Source organism: Balaenoptera borealis (genome assembly GCF_965194805.1).
Source record: "Balaenoptera borealis genome assembly, chromosome: 7".
NCBI lineage: Eukaryota > Metazoa > Chordata > Mammalia > Artiodactyla > Balaenopteridae > Balaenoptera > Balaenoptera borealis.
In genome coordinates, this window is record NC_138864.1 from 80,025,442 (window position 1) to 80,045,432 (window position 19,991).

The 19,991-nt window shown below is 43.8% G+C and overlaps 1 protein-coding gene across 3 annotated transcripts in view; it reads left to right on the top strand.

The window, feature by feature from the left end:
* The first annotated feature begins 1,856 nt into the window (after window positions 1–1,856).
* The window catches only part of SNX10 (sorting nexin 10), a 76,260-nt gene continuing 58,125 nt past the window's right edge, over window positions 1,857–19,991 (top strand). For 2 of the 3 annotated variants that reach the window (XM_082399594.1, XM_082399597.1), the window contains exon 1: window positions 1,857–1,981. The gene's annotated coding sequence lies outside the window, so the exon portion shown is untranslated. Of the gene's footprint in view, window positions 1,982–2,038; window positions 2,109–19,991 lie in introns of those variants that run through there. The other variant, XM_082399595.1, reaches the window with a different exon arrangement.

Consider the following 19,991-nt stretch of genomic DNA (forward strand, 5'->3'; position numbering starts at 1 on the left):
GGCCATAATTCTAACAGATATTTAAATGACCTCCTATAGACTCTCTAAAGGTTTTTTTTTGCTGCTCTGCCCACATTTGTAAGGGTGTGCTCCTGATGATAATAATCCAGAAAGATTTTAATTTTGCAGAAGCTCTTAGGATCTTAGACACATATTGCATTTTGTTTTCCAGTCAATGCTTTTCTTTGTGGAGCATAGGGAAGAGAATTTGAAAAATACACTTTAATTCGATTTTCAGAAGTGATCATGTTTACATTCACTTGTGTGTTATAACTGGGGTGTAATTTTAGGAAATTAAATACAGGTGATTCAAGATTCAGTGATGCAATGTCAGGATCCAAGATGCTAAGACACAACATTGTAGATTTAGAAGTTTTGTTATGTTAAGCCAATTTGGGTATGGAGGATAGACGTGTACATTTTCAGGTGGGCCTGTAATGGCCCTGAATGATCATCAGAGCTGGCTGTGTCTAATGGGAAAATTCATGCTTAAATAATGAAATGTTAGGCTCCTGTTAAAAAAAGAGACAATAGGCCCCAAAGGGAGTCACTTATGCTAAGCACTTATGCTGAGACATCACCAAATGGGAACTTAGTACCTAACTTTTTTTTGGCTGTGTTGGGTCTTCGTTTCTGTGCGAGGGCCTTCTCCAGTTGCGGCAAGTGGGGGCCACTCTTCATCGCGGCGCGCGGGACTCTCACTCTCGTGGCCTCTCTTGTTGCAGAGCAGAGGCTCCAGATGCTCAGGCTCAGTAGTTGTGGCTCACGGGCCCAGTTGCTCCGCGGCATGTGGGATCTTCCCAGACCAGGGCTCGAACCCGTGTCCCCTGCATTGGCAGGCAGATTCTCAACCACTGCGCCACCAGGGAAGCCCCTCAGTGCCTAACTTAATAGTGGTTTCAGCCTCTCCCAGTAAAGGAATGCAGTCAATCTGCAATTACCTGGTCAGCACTGGCGAGGTGAATCTCCTTGATAGACCCCTGTCTTTTCCTAGAGGAAAGACATGACCTTGCCATGACCAATCTGCTTTTTGCTGTGATAACTTCCTTGTCTTGCCTCCTTATGTCTGTAAAAGTCTTTCATTTTGTACAGCTCCTTAGAGCTCCCTCCTATCTGCTGGATTGGACGCTGCCCAATCATGAATCACTGAATAAAGCCAATAAAATCTTTCAAATGTACTCAGTGGAATTTCTTTTTTAAACACTACGTTTATTATTCTGCCATGTAGTCACCCATTAGCGGTTTAAGTGATTATTGCGGTTTTCCATGCAAACAGGTGGGTCAGATGCAGCCCAAGGTGCCACCTGGAAAATGGTTTACTGATTCAGGCTCCTTGGCAGATCTCATTTCTTTCCCCCCAAAGTTTCCTTGTGAAAAATTTCAAACATACATAAAAGTTGAGTTTTTCAGTAAACACCCATATGCCCACCACCTAGGTTCTATTATTGACAGTCTACCGTTATCTACCATCCCTCTTCCCCATTCATCAATCCTCCCCTTAACTAAGGGGGCGGAGAGTGGTTAGCAAGCTCAAGGTGGCTTTCCAGTGGCGATTCCAAGGGCGCGACTCGCACCCCTTCAGTCTCAGCTTGGGGCCAAACACGGATGCCTCCTCCGCAGCCCCATTTCGCGGACGCGGGAGGGGGAAGCGGGCTCCGAGCGCGCTGCGCCCCCCGGCGGCCGCTCGGCTCTCCCTAGCCCCCGGGGCCGAGGGGCCGCCTCCAGGTCCGCGGCAGGGGGCGGGGCGGACCGGCGCCGGGCAGCACCTGGGCTGGGCGGTGCGGTGGCCAAGGAAGCGGGAGGCGGGCGCGGAGCGCGGGCGCGGGGCCGCTACGTGAGCTGGGCGCGCGGGGCTGCGCTCGTGTGCGCTCGCCGCCGCCTCCGACGCGCCTTTGAGTCAGCAAACTCCGCCGCCCGCCTGCCCGCCGGCCCGCCGGCCCGCCGGTCCTGCTGTGCCAGGCTCTGCCCGGAGGTGCAGCCCGTAAGTGACAGGAGACCTGCTGGGGAGGCCTCCCCCGCGCCGCCGGGGGGAGGACCGCGGCTGGGAGCGAGCCGGCCGCCCTTTCCTTTCCTTTCCCGAGGCGTGGGGCCCTTCCTGCTGCGCCCAGGTGCCACTCCCTGCGGGCTGGGAAGAGGTTTGGGTCTCCTGGGATTGGAGCCGGGCGCTGCCTCCTTTCCTGCCGGGGAGGAGAAATTGGTCGGCCTGTTTGCCAGGGGAGGGCAAGGATCGGATCGATCCGGCTAAAAAGACACCCCGGGGAGAGGGTGGGGCAGAGGTGGAATCCTGGATGCCAGGAAAAGTGCTGAGGCACCTTACACCAGGCCGGGTTGTGAGTGGGTATTTTTCAATTCACGGAAGGGTAAATTGGGAGGGGTAGGCAGGGGGTTTTCGTGGGATTGTGGGATTGCGGGGAAAGGCCCGAGAGAAAATCCACGTTGACTGATTACTAGGTCTGGTGCCACGGGAAAGCAACAGCCTGTTTTTCAGTTCTGATGCATCATACTTCTTTTTTTTTTTAATTTAATTTAATTAATTTTTATACAGCAGATTCTTGTTCGTTATCTATTTTATACATATTAGTGTATATATGTCAATCAAAATCTCCCAATTCATCCCACCACCCCACCCCGCCGCTTTCCCCCGTTGGTGTCCATACGTTTGTTCTCCGATGCATTATACTGCTGTAAGATGGTCTGCGGGTGATTGAGGGGAATGGTCACGGGGACGTAGAGCCACATGTCCTGCTTGAAAGGAAGGGCTTCTATTTCTGCAAGGCACGTTTATGTGTAAGAATAATGGAATTAGAAATTTAGAGCAGGAAGGAGGCTTTCATGTGATCTCCTTCAAACCTTTCATTTGAGGGATGGGAAACTAAGGCCCCAGGGAGGAGAGTCGTTCAGCCGGGTGGGAGCAGAAACAGGCCTAGATTCTGGCGGACTTCTGACTCCAGCGTTCTCCCGACTCCAGCGTTCTCCCCACCCCTGGGGGCCTGGGGTGGGTGTAGGCTTGGAATACATAAACAACCTCTTCTCCCCGGGGAGTGGGCTGGGTGAGTGAAGCCACTGGGGAGAACTGGCTGCTCCAACCTTGGACCAAGCTCAGCTGGGTTGCCTCAGTCTGAGAATGGAGGTGAGTGAGGTGCTTCTCCTGCTTCTACCATCCCTTCCAGTGATGCCTAATCCTAAGGCCTTTTTTTTTTTTTTTAAAGGCATGGGAGATTTAAGGTTGCCTAATGGGACTGTTTTCAATAAAGATACAAAATAAAATACATCCAGAAGTAAATATATATAAGATGTGAAGTAAGGTGATTAGCACTGACCTGTATTTCACTGGATCACCCTGTTTCGCCTGCCGGTCTATTTCATTCTCATTTCCGAGGTGACTGTTTCGCTAGGGAGGATATTGGTGTTGAGAGTGGGGACTTCTTGCTCAGGTGACATTGCTCCTCTCCAGATGTCTCTTGACTGACTGGCATTCTGCTTCTCCCCCCACCATACTGGGCTGTGGTAACTTCCTCTTATTTTACTTAGGGGAAGGCCTCCCGGATCTTGGTATCCAAACATAGAAATAAACACCTTCATTCTTTCCCACATAAAAGTTTGTTGTTTAAAGACTAATGTTGTGTTCTACTGCAGCATTTCTACTTGATTTTGGAGCATTGTTTTTTTTTTTTTTTAACATCTTTATTGGAGTATAATTGCTTTACAATGGTGTGTTAGTTTCTGCTTTATAACAAAGTGAATCAGCTATACATATACATATATCCCCATATCTCCTCCCTCTTGCATCTCCCTCCCACCCTCCCTTGGAACATTCTTAATAATAGCTTTTCTCAGCCTTAGGGTCTCTACTTTCATTTTAGAGGGCTCAGTTTGTTAGTTGAGCTATTATGGGAAATGGCTTCTTTTTCCTCTTTTGGTGTCAGGGCTGTGGTTTAAGAACCACTTGCGAGGGGTTTAGAATTGACTAAGACCAGGGTCCAGCCTTTGCAGTCTTCCGTTTCTAAGAGTGGCAAAGGAGGGCTTTGCAGTCTTCCGTTTCTAAGAGTGGCAAAGGAGGGCTTTTGGCCAAAGTCATGGTTGACCTCCATGGAGAATTCCCTGCATTTTGAACTGTTATCACCAACGTCTTTTTTTTTTTTTTCTCTTAGAATCTAGTAGGTATGAATCAGCTTTTATGTTCTCTAAGCCCTGTTCAAACTAAGAGGTTATATGTGGTAGTGGTTACAGCTTCTGGTTTCAGACTCATTAGAGTTGAAATCTGGGATAATCATTTGCTAACTGAGGTACTGTCAGCAGGGCACTTAACTCTCAAAGTCTGATTTATCCTTTATTCAGAGATAAAAAAAGGAACTGATAATCCTTGCCTCCCAGAATTGTTCATAACATTAGTTGACACTTAATGAGCACTGATTATGTGCTAGGCATTGTGAAAAGAGTTTTTATGTGGCAGGCTCATTAATCTTTACAACAAACTTCTTTTTTTTTTAATTTTTAAATTTTATTTTATTTATTTATTTTATTTATTTATTTATTAAATTTATTTATTATTTATTTTTGGCTGCATTGGGTCTTCACTGCTGCATGCGGACTTTCTCTAGTTGCGTTGAGTGGGGGCTACTCTTCGTTGCAGTGCGTGGGCTTCTCATTGCAGTGGCTTCTCTTGTTGTGGAGCACGGACTCTAGGCACACGGGCTTCAGTAGTTGTGGCACTCAGGCTCAGTAGCCGTGGCTCGCGGGCTCTAGAGCGCAGGCTCAGTAGTTGTGGCGCACGGGCTTAGTTGGTCCGCGGCATGTGGGATCTTCCTGGAGCAGGGCTCAAACCCATGTCTCCTGCATTGGCAGGCGGATTCGTAACCACTGCGCCACCAGGTAAGTCCCTATTTTATTTTTTTATACAGCAGGTTCTTATTAGTTATCTATTTTATACATATTAGTGTATATATGTCAATCCCAATCTCCCAATTCATCCTACCACCACCACCACCACCCCCCGCCACTTTTACCCCCTTGGTGTCCATACGTTTGAATCCTTACAGCAAACTTCTGAAGCAGATTCTGCTTACATCTGGGAGAAAATGAGTTATCAAGATATCTATGGCTTTCCTAAACTCTTCAGCTCACAATCTTAACCACCCAGCAAATGCGTCCCATATTTCTATAACATGGAATAGTTATTTAGGGCTTAGTGTGTGCCAGGCCTGGTTTCAAATACCATATGTGTATTAACAATCCTTGAGATAGGTATTGTTTTAATCCTCGCCTCCTTTTTTCTTTTCTTTTCTTTCCTTTTTTTTTTTTTTTTTTTTTTTTAATAACAGAAGAAGGAACAGGCACAGAGCCTAAGTCAATTAATAAATGATGGAGCCACGATTTGAATGAGGCAGCCTGGCTCTGGAATGGGTACTCTCCCTCAGCCACTCCTCTGTGAATGTAGGTAAAGGGCTTAGCCAGACCTCAATCAAGGGCAGCTCTTAATTGGCATTTTCATTTATTTTTCCCTAAGTAACCACTTCCTCCTCCCAGTCTCTGCAGAGGAGATGCTTTTAGTTCTGGAAATGATTCAACTTCGCTTAAGGTTTTGTGATTCTGCATACATTTCTGTTGTATTCTCTGTTATTTTTAAAAAGCTTATGGTAGGTCTCAGTGATCTTGACCCTGGGAATACAGAGATAGGCTTTAGGGAGTCTGTGAACTCCCTGAAAATGTATGATTTCATACTCTTGTGCAAGACTATATTATTCTGGGGGTGAGAATGCACAACTTACTTTAGATTCTTAAAGGGTCACCCATGGTAGAAAGAAAGGTTAGTAATGACTATTCTAGTCCAATAATCTTGTTTTACAAATGAGGCAGCCCAGTGGAGAGGCAGCATAGTTTAATCTGAACTATGCAGCTAATTAGAAGTAGAAGTAGAAAGGGGACTAAAACTCAGGTCTCCTGACTTCCAGCCTCATATTCTTTCCATCACACCCCAATACCTCCTTTTGGAATGAGTGGTGCCAGGTGAATAAATTATGAAATGCCAAAAGACGCCCGACTCGCCCACTAGACTTCCCCACTGTGGGAGAGACCAGCGAAGCTACCTGGAAGCGCTATCAAAATATATCATCCTTGGCATGCCATCTTGTTAGCTCAACCACTCTACAGTGATTTAGGATGGGAATCTACAATGCTGAAAAATACAAGCCAAGAGGATAAAATTTGGGGAAAAGACTTGGAAAGAGTCAGAAAATGCATTGGTTGAGGCACAAGGAGGCCATTTAGGCCTCTTGGTAGAATTATAGTGTTGGAAAGTTTTTGCTGAGAGATTTGTAAATTCAAGCAAAATTCCAGTAAGTCTGAGATTAAGGGTAGGGTGTGAATCACTGGGAAGCCAGGCCACCTCTTAGCCAAAGCTTGATGCCCCAGTGACTAAATAGGACTAATATTTAGTCTTATTGGAAAGGTTTAGTCCTAAACCTCATTAGTATCAGGTAAGTGTGGATTAAAAGCAACCATGGTGGGACTTCCCTGGTGGCGCAGAAGTTAAGACTCTGCACTTCCAGTGCAGGGGCCTGGGTTTGATCCCTGGTTAGGGAACTAGATCCTGCATGCCACAACTAAAGATCCCGCACGTGGCAGTAAAGATCCCGTGTGCCGCAACTAAGACCCGGCTCAGCCAAGTAAATTTTAAAATTTTTTTAAAAAAAGAAAGGAAAAAAGCAACCATGGTGAGGGCGTGGGAAAATAGATTGTCACCATATACTTCTCTGGGGAGTGTAAATTGGTACAGCTTTTTGGAAAGGCACTGTGGCAGTATTTATAACATTTAAAACTTTGCCTACTTTCTGATGTATCAGTTCCCCTTCTAGGACTTTATCCCTCAGAAATACTTGCCTCCTTGAACAAAGGAGGAAATTGCTATAAATGAGCTGATATGGAGAATGTCTATTATATATTAAGTAATGAAAGCAAAGTACAGAGCAGTAGGTATATTATGATCTCATTTTTTTGGGGAAAAAATAGTCTGTAAGGATATACCCCTAATCTGTAGACAGTGATTATGTTTGGGCAGTGGAATTGAAAGGGGTTGGTAGTATGGAGGATTTCATCAGTAGATTCCTATTTTTAAAAATCTTTTAAATTTTGAAATGATTTTAACCTTACAGCACAATGACCAAAAGTAATAAATCTTTTATTTTTAAAAATAATGAGTATATAGTACTGAAAATAAAAAAAACATTTCTTAAGAATGCTTTTGATAAAAAAAAGGACATAACATGACATAAATGCCTGGGTAGGGTATGGTTTCCCATGCGTGGAGGACCCAGTCCTCTGGATTTCCAGGCGAGCTGTCCTCTCCCCAGCTGCCCTTTCTGCTACTCATTCCAAAGATGTGCTCCAGCCCCCACTCCTGAAGGCAGGAGTTGTATGTAGCAAGGAAGTTGCTCAGTTCAGAAGTACATTGGCCCTAGATTACGTAGTCTTTAAGCATTTAAAAAAATATCAGCATTCATCTCTCAATTTAGTTTTTGTTTCCTGGGTATAGCGCAAAACTAGTTCTGTTACCCTTTCATGGTATTTTCTCAGCATCCCCCCTCCACCCCGACCCCAGTAAATGTCTAACCTGGGCTTTCTGACTTTGAGAGTCCAGATTGCGTATTATCCACCTATGCAGTTTAAAACTGCACTCAAGAAATCTATTCTCTTGAGAACATATTCTCCTGCAGAAGAGAATATAAGGGAAGTATATTCTCTCTTACTCAACAAATCTGGCTTATTAATAGTGGAAATTATAATGAACTACATATGTAGATATCTTTTATGTCTGCCGTCCCCCCCCCCCCCCCCGACAGCCTGGATACCCTTAGGAAGATAAGAAAAGGAAATCTCGAACCCCTTTCGGATTCAGACTGGAAATTCCTAATTAAATTCCTAATAGCTGATGCCCTCCTTTAGGGAGTGCTGGATTCCTGGAGATGGAAAAACAGAAAGAGGGAAAGGGGGAGGGGAATAAAAGGGGGCACCAGAGGGCAAGACAGACTTCATCTAGTCCTAGTCCTAGTTCTGTGTCCAGGCATGTGATAAAGCTTTCTGACTTGTTTCCAGGAAAATTTTTTTTATATGTTTGGCATGATGGCAGGTTTAGGAAAGAGATGGGGACCGACACCTATGCAGAATTCACCACACACTGTGCACGGCCTTGGGCACTTTGATTTACATTATGTCATTGACCCCTGTGAAATAGGAATTATTATAGCCATCTTATACTGTTCAGAGATATTTCATGACTTGACCAAGTGGATAAGGCAGGAATTGAACCCACAGCTGCTTCCATGCCTGATTTTTATTTTTCTTCAGTGCTCTATTTTAAAATTCCCACCATTGTGTTTACTTTTAGGGCCAAGATGGCATGCTCTCTGACAAAACGATTAGGGGAAATTTTTGAAAGCCATACTGGGTGCATTATTAGCTATAGGACTCTGAGGTTTCCATTTCTGATGCTCAGACATTCTCCATGCAGATTATAAAAGGCTGTAATTTGGAGGCTGCGTTATCATAAAGATTTTCAGTGATATCATAGGCCGCCAGGGTTTTGTCCTAATTATTTACGAACCGTGAGGTAGATTTAACACTTCAGAGCATTTTAGCTTTGAAATCAGTGGTGCAAAGTTATTTTCTTCTCCTTTTTTCCACCCTCCTTTCCCACTTTCCATCGCAGGTGTGCATTTTCCTTCTTTGTGCCTTTTTATGCTTCCCTGATTCCACTCAGGCTCCTGCAGCATTTGGCCAAAGTTCCCTGGACATCAGAGAAAACATGGAAGGACACACGCAACTCAAGCCTCGGGGGCCCAGAACCTTAAAGGGCTGTCATCAGTGCGGGGCACCTGTCCCTGCTGAACCAAGCAAGCTGGGGTGGATGTCCCTTCAGTCTTTTCAATGCATTCCTCTGGTGCTTAGATGTTAAATAGTAAAATTAGACTATCTTTAACTAGTTTTGGAGAAGAAAGACACATTCTCTTCTAACCTAGGTGTCATCTGGGGGCCTGCCAGTCCTTGTTCCTTAGAGAACCAATTAACCTTGGTGAGAACCCACGAGCCCATGGCCCAGGGAGTTCCAAAGGCCTCCCAGGTTTGCTGCTGATTCCCTGGGCTGTGCGTTGGGGGAGGGCTCATGTGTTCTTCCTGGTTTACCTTGGTGACAGCCCTGACATGTTGATGGAGAAATCCACCCCACCACGTGCTTTGTTGGTTCAGAAGACTTTACTAAGCTAGTGGAGCAGTCACCTTGCGGGGCTCCTGACCTTCCACTTTCTCCTGGGTCCCTCTCTCGGTCTCTCAGCCCTGCCCCTCCCTCTCCCCCCTTTCCCATGAGCTCCAGGGTCTTTTCTCTTTATTTTGATGCCTGTGGATGCTCCCCAGTTCCTCTCAGACTTACAAACCCAAATGGTTCCAAGTGCGGAACAGAGCAGGGGGCCTTGTACGAAGGGAACCTATGCTTCTTAGAAATTATAAACACAATACACAGGAAGGAGGTTTCTATTACTGACAATTATCCTCCCCTTTGTCACTGACACAGCGGCTCTGTTTGCTGTAGAGTGGCATTTGGGACAGCTGAGGAGAATGCAGGTGTTCCCACAGCCCTGGGTTCTGGTGTCTCAGAGCGGGAGACGTGGAGCCTTTCTGTGGGCTATCTCTGGGTGATCAGACCCCGAGAATCGGGACTCCTTCTGCCCAGGTGCATGTGAAAATTCCTACACCAGGAAATCAACTTAACCTTTTACAGGGAGGCACAGACTGGTTGCTGGCTTTTTGTAGCCAGCTCATTTCCCTGACGGTTGGGAAATCTTGAAAAAAGGTGACCTCTATTTTGAGAACTTTGCCAAACTGAGTCTGTGGACAGATATGAGTCAGATGCCTTGGATTGCAGTCAGTGCTTCGGGCAGATAGTTTAAGGAATAATAAGTTTGGCATTTTACTCACTTTTAAAAGGACTTTCTCTATGTCTTATCTCAGCCTTCTTGAGTCAAGGCCAGGCATTGGACACCCGTGGGTAAGTATGTGCCGCAGGGAATGGCCAAGGTGTGTGCTTCACCACGTGGGCTGTTTCATCAGAGCATATGGATTTAAAATATTCTGTTCCTGTAAATATTACTGTCCCACCTGACAAATCAGATACTTGAAGGGGACATTTTTAAAAAGGCACATTTTTAAAAGGCACAGTACTCTGTGATCATCAGGAAGAGACCTCAGCATTTCCCCCTTCAAGGGTCTTGGAAAAATCTAGACAATAATGAGCAGTGACAGTAGCTGACACAGTGAGCTTCAGGTGCGTACCTCCACATTCGCTCATGTGATCTTTTACAGATGAGGAAGCTAAGGCACAGAGACGTGGAAGAATTTCCCTGGGCAAGGGGCAGAATAAGAATTCGCAGCCAGGCTTTTTGGCATTCACTGTGCCCTTCCTACTCCTGTTAGGGGGACACTCCTTGCTCAAAAGTGAAATCTCCCTTCTTGCTGGTCCCTCAGATGACTTGCCAGTTCTTCCTATCTGGACTGATGTCAGTTTGGGGAGAGTTGACTTGACCAGTAGATCACTACCCCTGGTGCTGCTGTCTTCCCATGTAATTGAACTTGCCTCCCCAGTGGCAGTTCTTTGTGACAGAGGTGGCGAGCTTGGTGGGAAGACTATTTCCAGTGTGTTGCAATGATTTCCTTTTTGAAAGAGAATTTATCACTCAGTTTAAAAGGGGAACATTTAATGCTGACTTTTGTCTCCAATTTGCATGCCTGTACCCTTTTCTTATCTCAATCCCAAACTGTTCTCCAGGTGCCTGAAGACTGTTCCGTGTGGATGTCCATCATCATCCTAGCTTGTTCCTAACTGAACTCAGCTTCTTTCTCTCTTACGTCCAAAAACAGACCTCCTTTCCAACTTCCCCATTGCTTATGACCCCAGTCACCTGGCTGGTGAGTCACCCTTGACTCCCTTTCTTCCATCATGCTCTGTCTTCAAGTTATTCTTGTTACGTACATCTTTTTTAATAAACTTGATTTTTTTTTTTTGGCTGCACAGCTTGTGGGATCTTAGTTGCCTGACCAGGGATTGAACTGGGCCCCCCCTGCAGTGGAAGCACAGAGTCCTAACCACTGGACCACCAGGGAAGTCCCTAATAGACTTGATTTTTTTGGTTGTTGTTGTTATTTATTTATTTATTTTTAAATGACCATTTCGTATTTGTTTATTTTTGGTTGCGTTGGGTCTTTGTTGCTGTGCGTGGGCTTCTCATTGTGGTGGCTTCTCTTGTTGTGGAGCATGGGCTCTAGGTGCACGGGCTTCAGTAGTTGTGGCATGTGGGCTCAGTGGTTGCGGCCCGTGGGCTCTAGAGCACAGGGTCAGTAGTTGTGGCACACAGGCTTAGCTGTTCCGCTGCATGTGGGATCTTCCCGGACCAGGGCTCGAACCCAAGTCCCCTGCACTGGCAGGCGGATTCTTAACCACTGCACCACCAGGGAAGTCCCTAGACTTGATTTTTAAGAGCAGTTTTAGGTTCACAGCAAAACTGAGGGAAAGTACAGAGACGGCCTATGTCCTGCCTGCCTCCCCTCTCCCATTATCAACCTCAGCATCAGAGTGTACATATGTCATTACAATGAACCTGTATTGACACATCATTGTCACCCAAAGTCCACACTTTACATTGAGGTTCATTTAACTCATAGTGTTGTACACTCTGGATTTTGACAAGTATATGATGTGTCCACCATTATAGTATCACACGGAATGATTTCACTGCCCCCCAAATCCTCTGGGCTCTGCTTCTTGTTATTTTCAAATGCGCTTGGCCATCCCCCCTCCCACCTTGAGCTCATGATCTCTTCTGCTGGCCGGTGCATTCCAGCAGCCCAGTGATGAAGCTCACGGCCTATCAATCCATCCTCCACCCCATCCCCAGATGAGTCATCACCATCGTGGCAGGTTTCCGTGTACTACATCCCTGCCTTCTAGCAGAAGTCAGCATTCCTCCTCTCATCATTCAGGACTTCCCCATCCTAGGATGCCCACTGAAGCTCTTCCAGACTTACCTCCTTGTGATATTCTACCAACACAGTCCCTTCACTCTTGGTTGACTGGACCCCTAGGTCTACTGAAAGTGGTGCTCCTGCTGCTGCTTTTGTTTATTTTTTATTTTTGGCCATGCCATGTGGCTTGCGGGATCTTAGTTCCCCAACCAGGGATCGAACCCGTGCCCCCTGCAATGGAAGCTCGGAGTCCTCACCACCGGACCGCCAGGGAAGTCCCATGTGGTGCTGCTTCTTAATCACCCCAAGCTGGTCCTGTTTTCTCTGCTTGTCCTCATGCAAGCATCGAGGCCTCATCAATTGCTACGTTCTTCGTGAAGCTTCTCTCTCTCCACTGTCCTCCTTCCTGTAATCCTGTTACCAGTGCTATTTTTTTTGGCACATACAGTGAACTCTGCATTAGAAGCAAACTGTTTCATATCTGTGTCTGGACATCTTTAGGTCTTAGAACTCAGGGAGTGTGACTTAACCCTCGCCAGGACCAATCCTAGAACCATCACACAGTGGGCTCTCAGTGATTGCTCATTGAAGTGGATTGTTGTTGTCCTCTAGTTATTCTTGGGGGTCCTCCTTTGTAGCTAATGACCCTAAAGAGGTCATATGAAGGCACTACACTTCTCTCAATATTACCTCCTTTCTGAGGATGAAAAAGTCACTTCCAGATGTTTGGTTGTTGGCTTTCCCAGTTCATGTATAGACAGAACTCTGCCCCCAACCTGACATCCCTAAAGCATTTGAGACATTAATAACTCAATTTACTGGTTGATATTCTCCACTCATTGCTATCTTTTAAGCATTTACCTCTAAGCATGTAGCTTGGATGCCATATTAGATGTAGGCAGGTACCGTGTGGTACCTAGCTGGGTTTGGACCCTGGCTCCTTCACTTACTAGCTGCATGACCTTGGATGCTGTTTCCTTATTTGTAAAATTGGGGTAATAAGACTTGCCTGTGGGGCTATCTTGAGGATGAGATGAGATCTTTCATGTTATAGTCTTTGTACAGTGTCTGGCCCCATAGTTAACAATCAGTTATTTTTCGTTGGGTTGCTGTTTTTGATTATGAATGGTGTGACTTTAACATCATTCTCCAGTCTCATCCTCCACAGTCTAGTGGAGTTAGGTCAGGAGGAAAGAGAGAAAACAATAGAGGAAGGCACATGGCCTTCAAGACATTCCATCCTGGACTGTTGCTGGATAAATGCTTTCTTTTCTCCCAAGATGAATGAGTAACCATGAGCAGAGGTGGGCTGCGGGAGGGTCCAGGAACATGTTCTCTGTCCATCCTCCGAGCCCACGTGGTTGGACTGCTTAGAAACTTGATGGTGATGCAGAAATGGAGAGAATTAGCTGGGACTAATTCAGTCAAACTTAATTGACCCTATTTTTAAAAAAATTTTTAAATTAAATTTAATTTTTTTATACAGCAGCTTCTTATTCGTCATCAATTTTATACACATCAGTGTATATATGTCAATCCCAATCGCCCAATTCATCATACCACCACCCCCACCACCCCGCCGCTTTCCCCGCTTGGTGTCCATACACTTGTTCACTACATCTGTGTCTCTATTTCTGCCCTGCAAACCAGTTCATCTGAACCATTTTTCTAGGTTCCACATATATGCGTTAATATACGATATTTTTCTCTTTCTGACTTACTTCACTCTGTCTGACAGTCTCTAGATCCATCCACATCTCAACAAATGACCCAATTTTGTTCCTTTTTATGACTGAGTAATATTCCACTGTATACATGTACCACATCTTCTTTATCCATTCGTCTGTCGATGGGCATTTAGGTTGCTTCCATGACCTGGCTATTGTAAATAGTGCTGCAATGAACATTGGGGTGCATGTGTCTTTTTGAATTATGGTTTTTTCTGGGTATATGCCCAGCAGTGGGATTGCTGGATCATATGGTAATTCTATTTTTAGTTTTTAAAGGAACTTCCATACTGTTCTCCATGGTGGCTGTATCAATTTACTTTCCCACCAACAGTGCAAGAGGGTTCCCTTTTCTCCACACCCTCTCCAGCATTTCTTGTTTGTAGATTTTCTGATGATGCCCATTCTGTGAGGTGATACCTCATTGTAGTTTTGATTTGCATTTCTCTAATAATTAGTGATGTTGAGCAGCTTTTCATGTGCTTCTTGGCCATCTGTATGTCTTCTTTGGAGAAATGTCTATTTAGGTCTTCTGCCCATTTTTGGATTGGGTTGTTTGTTTTTTTAATATTCAGCTGCATGAGCTGTTTATATATTTTGGAGATTAATCATTTGTCCGTTGATTTGTTTGCAAATATTTTCTCCCATCCCGAGGGTTGTCTTTTCGTCTTGTTTATGGTTTCCTTGGCTGTGCAAAAGCTTTGAAGTTTCATTAGGTCCCATTTGTTTATTTTTGTTTTTATTTCCATGACTCTAGGAGGTGGATCAAAAAAGATCTTGTTGTGATTTATGTGAAAGAGTGTTCTTCCTATGTTTTCCTCTAAGGGTTTTATAGTGTCCGGTCTTACATTTAGGTCTCTAATCCATTTTGAGTTTATTTTTGTGTATGGTGTTAGGGAGTGTTCTAATTTCATTCTTTTACATGTAGCTGTCTAGTTTCCCCAGTACCACTTATCGAAGAGACTGTCTTTTCTCCATTGTATATCCTTGCCTCCTTTGTCATAGATTAGTTGACCATATGTGTGTGGGTTTCTCTCTGGGCTTTCTATCTTGTTGCATTGATCTATGTTTCTGTTTTTGTGCCAGTACCATATTGTCTAGATTACTGTAGCTTTATAGTATAGTCTGAAGTCAGGGAGTCTGATTCCTCCAGCTCCGTTTTTTTCCCTCAAGACTGCTTTGCCTATTCGGGGTCTTTTGTGTCTCCCTACAGATTTTAAGATTTTTTGTTCTAGTTCCGTAAAAAATGCCATTGGGAATTTGATAGGGATTGCACTGAATCTGTAGATTGCTTTGGGTAGTATAGTCATTTTCACAATATTGATTCTTCCAATCCAAGAACATGGTATATCTCTCCGTCTGTTGGTATCACCTTTAATTTCTTTCATCAGTGTCTTATAGTTTTCTGCATACAGGTCTTTTGTCTCCTAAGGTAGGTTTATTCCTAGGTATTTTATTCTTTTTGTTGCAATGGTAAATGGGAGTGTTTCCTTAATTTCTCTTTCAGATTTTTCATCATTAGTGTATAAGAATGCAAGAGTTTTCTGTGCATTAATTTTATATCCTACAACTTTACCAAATTCATTGATTAGCTCTAGTAGTTTTCTGGTGGCATCTTTAGGATTCTTTATGTATAGTATCATGTCATCTGCAAACAGTGACAGTTTTACTTCTTCTTTTCCAATTTGTATTCCTTTTATTTCTTTTTCTTCTCTGATTGCCGTGGCTAGGACTTCCAAAACTATGTTGAATAATAGTGGCGAGAGTGGACATTCTTGTCTTGTTCCTGATCTTAGAGGAAATGCTTTCAGTTTTTCACCATTGAGAATGATGTTTGCTGTGGGTTTGTCGTATATGGCCTTTATTATGTTGAGGTAGGTTCCCTCTATGCCCACTTTCTGGAGAGTTTTTATCATAAATGGGTGTTGAATTTTGTGAAAGGCTTTTTCTGCATCTATTGAGATGATCATATGGTTTTTATTCTTCAATTTGTTAATATGATGTATCACATTGATTGATTTGCGTATATTGAAGAATCCTTGCATTCCTGGGATAAATCCCACTTGATCATGGTGTATGATCCTTTTAATGTGTTGTTGGATTCTGTTTGCTAGTATTTTGTTGAGGATTTTAGCATCTATATTCATCAGTGATATTGGTCTGTAATTTTCTTTTTTTGTAGTATCTTTGTCTGGTTTTGGTATCAGGGTGATGGTGGCCTCATAGAATGAGTTTGGGAGTGTTCCTTCCTGTGCAATTTTTTGGAAGAGTTTGAGAAGGATGTATGTTAGCTGTTCTCTAAAAGTTTGATAGAATTCACCTGTGAAGCCATCTGGTCCTGGACTTTTGTTTGTTGGAAGATTTTTAATCACAGTTTCAATTTCATTACTTGTGATTGGTCTGTTCATATTTTCTGTTTCTTCCTGATTCAGTCTTGGAAGGTTATACCTTTCTAAGAATTTGTCCATTTCTTCCAAGTTGTCAATTTTATTGGCATAGAGTTGCTTTTAGTAGTCTCTTAGGATGCTTTGTATTTCTGCGGCGTCTGTTGTAACTTCTTTTTCATTTCTAATTTTATTGATTTGAGTCGTCTCCCTCTTTTTCTTGATGAGTCTGGCTAATGCTTTATCAATTTTGTTTATCTTCTCAAAGAACCAGCTTTTAGTTTTATTGATCTTTGCTATTGTTTTCTTTGTTTCTATTTCATGTATTTCTGCTCTGATCTTTATGATTTCTTTCCTTCTGCTAACTTTGGGTTTTGTTTGTTCTTCTTTCTCTAGTTCCTTTAGGTGTAAGGTTAGATTGTTTATTTGAGATTTTTCTTGTTTCTTGAGGTAGGCATGTATAGCTGTAAACTTCCCTCTTAGAACTGCTTTTGCTGCATCCCATAGGTTTTGGATCGTCGTGTTTTCATTGTCATTTGTCTCTAGGTATTTTTTCTTTTTTTATTTAACTAATTAATTAATTTATTTATTTTTGGCTGTGTTGGGTCTTCGTTTCTGTGCGAGGGCTTTCTCTAGTTGTGGCAAGTGGGGAGCCACTCTTCATCGCGGTGCGCAGGCCTCTCACTGTCGTGGCCTCTCCTGTTGCGGAGCACAGGCTCCAGACACGCAGGCTCAGTAGTTGTGGCTCACAGGCCTAGTTGCTCCGTGGCATGTGGGATCTTCGCATACCAGGGCTCGAACCCACGTCCCCTGCATTGGCAGGCAGATTCTCAATGACTGCACCACCAGGGAAGCCCTCTAAGTATTTTTTGATTGCCTCTTTGATTTCTTCAGTGATCTCTTGGTTATTTAGTAACGTATTGTTTAGCCTCCATGTGTTTGTGTTTTTTATGTTTTCTTCCCTGTAATTCATTTCTAATCTCATAGCGTTGTAGTCAGAAAAGATGCTTGATATGATTTCAATTTTCTTAAATTTACTGAGGCTTGATTTGTGACCCAAGATGTGATCTATCCTGGAGAATGTTCCGTGCGCACTTGAGAAGAAAGTGTAATCTGCTGTTTTTGGATGGAATGTCCTGTAAATATCAATTAAATCTATCTGGTCTATTGTGTCATTTAAAGCTTCTGTTTCCTTATTTATTTTCATTTTGGATGATCTGTCCATTGGTGTAAGTGAGGTGTTAAAGTCCCCCACTATTATTGTGTTACTGTTGATTTCCGCTTTTATAGCTGTTAGCAGTTGCCTTATGTATTGAGGTGCTCCTATGTTGGGTGCATATATATTTATAATTGTTATATCTTCTTCTTGGATTGATCCCTTGATCATTATGTAGTGTCCTTCTTTGTCTCTTGTAGCATTCTTTATTTTAAAGTCTATTTTATCTGATATGAGTATTGCTACTCCAGCTTTCTTTTGATTTCCATTTGCATGGAATATCTTTTTCCATCCCCTCACTTTCAGTCTGTATGTGTCCCTAGGTCTGAAGTGGGTCTCTTGTAGACAGGATATAGATGGGTGTTGTTTTTGTATCCATTCAGCAAGCCTGGGTCTTTTGGTTGGAGCATTTAATCCATTCACGTTTAAGGTAATTATTGATATGTATGTTCCTATGACCATTTTCTTGATTGTTTTGGGTTTGTTTTTGTAGGTCCTTTTCTTCTCTTGTGTTTCCCACTTAGAGAAGTTCCTTTAGCATTTGCTGTAGAGCTGGTTTGGTGGTGCTGAATTCTCTTAGCTTTTGCTTGTCTGTAAAGCTTTTGATTTCTCCATCGAATCTGAATGAGATCCTTGCTGGGTAGAGTAATCTTGGTTGTAGGTTCTTCCCTTTCATCACTTTAAGTATATCATACCACTCCCTTCTGGCTTGTAGAGTTTCTGCTGAGAAATCAGCTGTTGACCTTATGGGAGTTCCCTTGTATGTTATTTGTTGTTTTTCCCTTGCTGCTTTTAATAATTTTTCTTTGTGTTTAATTTTTGCCAATTCGATTACTATGTGTCTTGGCGTGTTCCTCCTTGGGTTTATCCTGTATGGGACTCTGTGCTTCCTGGACTTGGGTGGCTATTTCCTCTCCCATGTTAGCGAAGTTTTTGACTATAATCTCTTCAAATATTTTCTCTGGTCCTTTCTCTCTCTCTTCTCCTTCTGGGACCCCTATAATGTGAATGTTGTTGCGTTTAATGTTGTCCCAGAGGTCTCTTAGGCTGTCTTCATTTCTTTTCATTCTTTTTTCTTTAGTCTGTTCCGCAGCAGTGAATTCCACCATTCTGTCTTCCAGGTCACTTATCCGGTCTTCTGCCTCAGTTATTCTGCTATTGATTCCTTCTAGTGGAGTTTTCATTTCAGTTATTTTATTGTTCATCTCTGTTTGTTTGTTCTTTAATTCTTGTAGATCTTTGTTAAACATTTCTTGCATCTTCTTGATCTTTGCCTCCATTCTTTTTCCAAGGTCCTGGATCACCTTCACTATCATTATTCTGAATTCTTTTTCTGGAAGGTTGCCTATCTCCACTTCATTTAGTTGTTTTTCTGGGGTTTTATCTTGTTCCTTCATCTGGTACATAGCCCTCTGCCTTTTCATCTTGTCTATCTTTCTGTGAATGTGGTTTTTGTTCCACAGGCTGCAGGATTATAGTTCTTCTTGCTTCTGCTGTCTGCCCTCTGGTGGATGAGGCTATCTAAGAGGCTTTTGCAGGTTTCCTGATAGGAGGGACTGGTGGTGGGTAGAGCTGGCTGTTGCTCTCGTGGGCAGAGCTCAGTAAAACTTTAATCCACTTGTCTGCTGATGGGTGGGGCTGGGTTCCCTCCCTGTTCGTTGTTTGGCCTGAGGCGACCCAACACTGGAGCCTACCTGGGCTCTTTGATGGGGCTAATGGTGGACTCTGGGAGGGCTCACGCCAAGGAGTACTTCCCAGAACTTATGCTGCCAGTGTCCTTGTCCTCACGGTGAGACAGAGCCACCCCCTGCCTCTGCAGGAGACCCTCCAACACCAGCAGGTAGGTCTGGTTCAGTCTCCTATGGGGTCACTGCTCCTTTCCCTGGGTCCCGATGCGCACACTACTTTGTGTGTGCCCTCCAAGAGTGGAGTCTCTGTTTCCCCAGTCCTGTCGAAGTCCTGCAATCAAATCCCACTAGCCTTCAAATTCTGATTCTCTAGGAATTCCTCCTCCCGTTGCTGGATGCCCAGGTTCAGAAGCCTGACGTGAGGCTCAGAACCTTCACTCCAGTGGGTGGACTTCTGTGGTATAAGTGTTCTCCAGATTGTGAGTCACCCACCCAGTGGTTATGGGATTTGATTTTACTGTGATTGCGCCCTTCCTACCATCTCATTGTGGCTTCTCCTTTGTCTTTGGATGTGGGGTGTCTTTTTTGGTGAGTTCCAGTGTCTTCCTGTCGATGATTGTCCAGCAGCTAGTTGTGATTCTCAATTGACCCATTTTTTATTGGGCACTTACTATATGCCAATCACTCTGCTTAGTGCTAAGGTTATAAAGTGTGAATGATTTAGACAAGTCCCTGAGTTCATGGCACTTTCGAGAGGACAGACAATAAACAAGAAGGTAAATTAATAGATAAAAATAATACAGACTGTGATACATTCTAAGGAAAAATAAAAGGATAGGGCATTACTGGGGAAATTTGCTTTAGTGGGTGGTCAGGCAAGGCTCCTCTGAGGAGGTGTCATTTAAACCAAGGAGCCACCTTGGTGGGTTGGGCCGGGGAGGTGGGGGGATGTCAGAGGGAACAAGAGGTGCAAAGGGCCTGAGGGGGGAGTTTCAGAAATGACCTGGTTAGGGTGACTGAAAACTGTGAT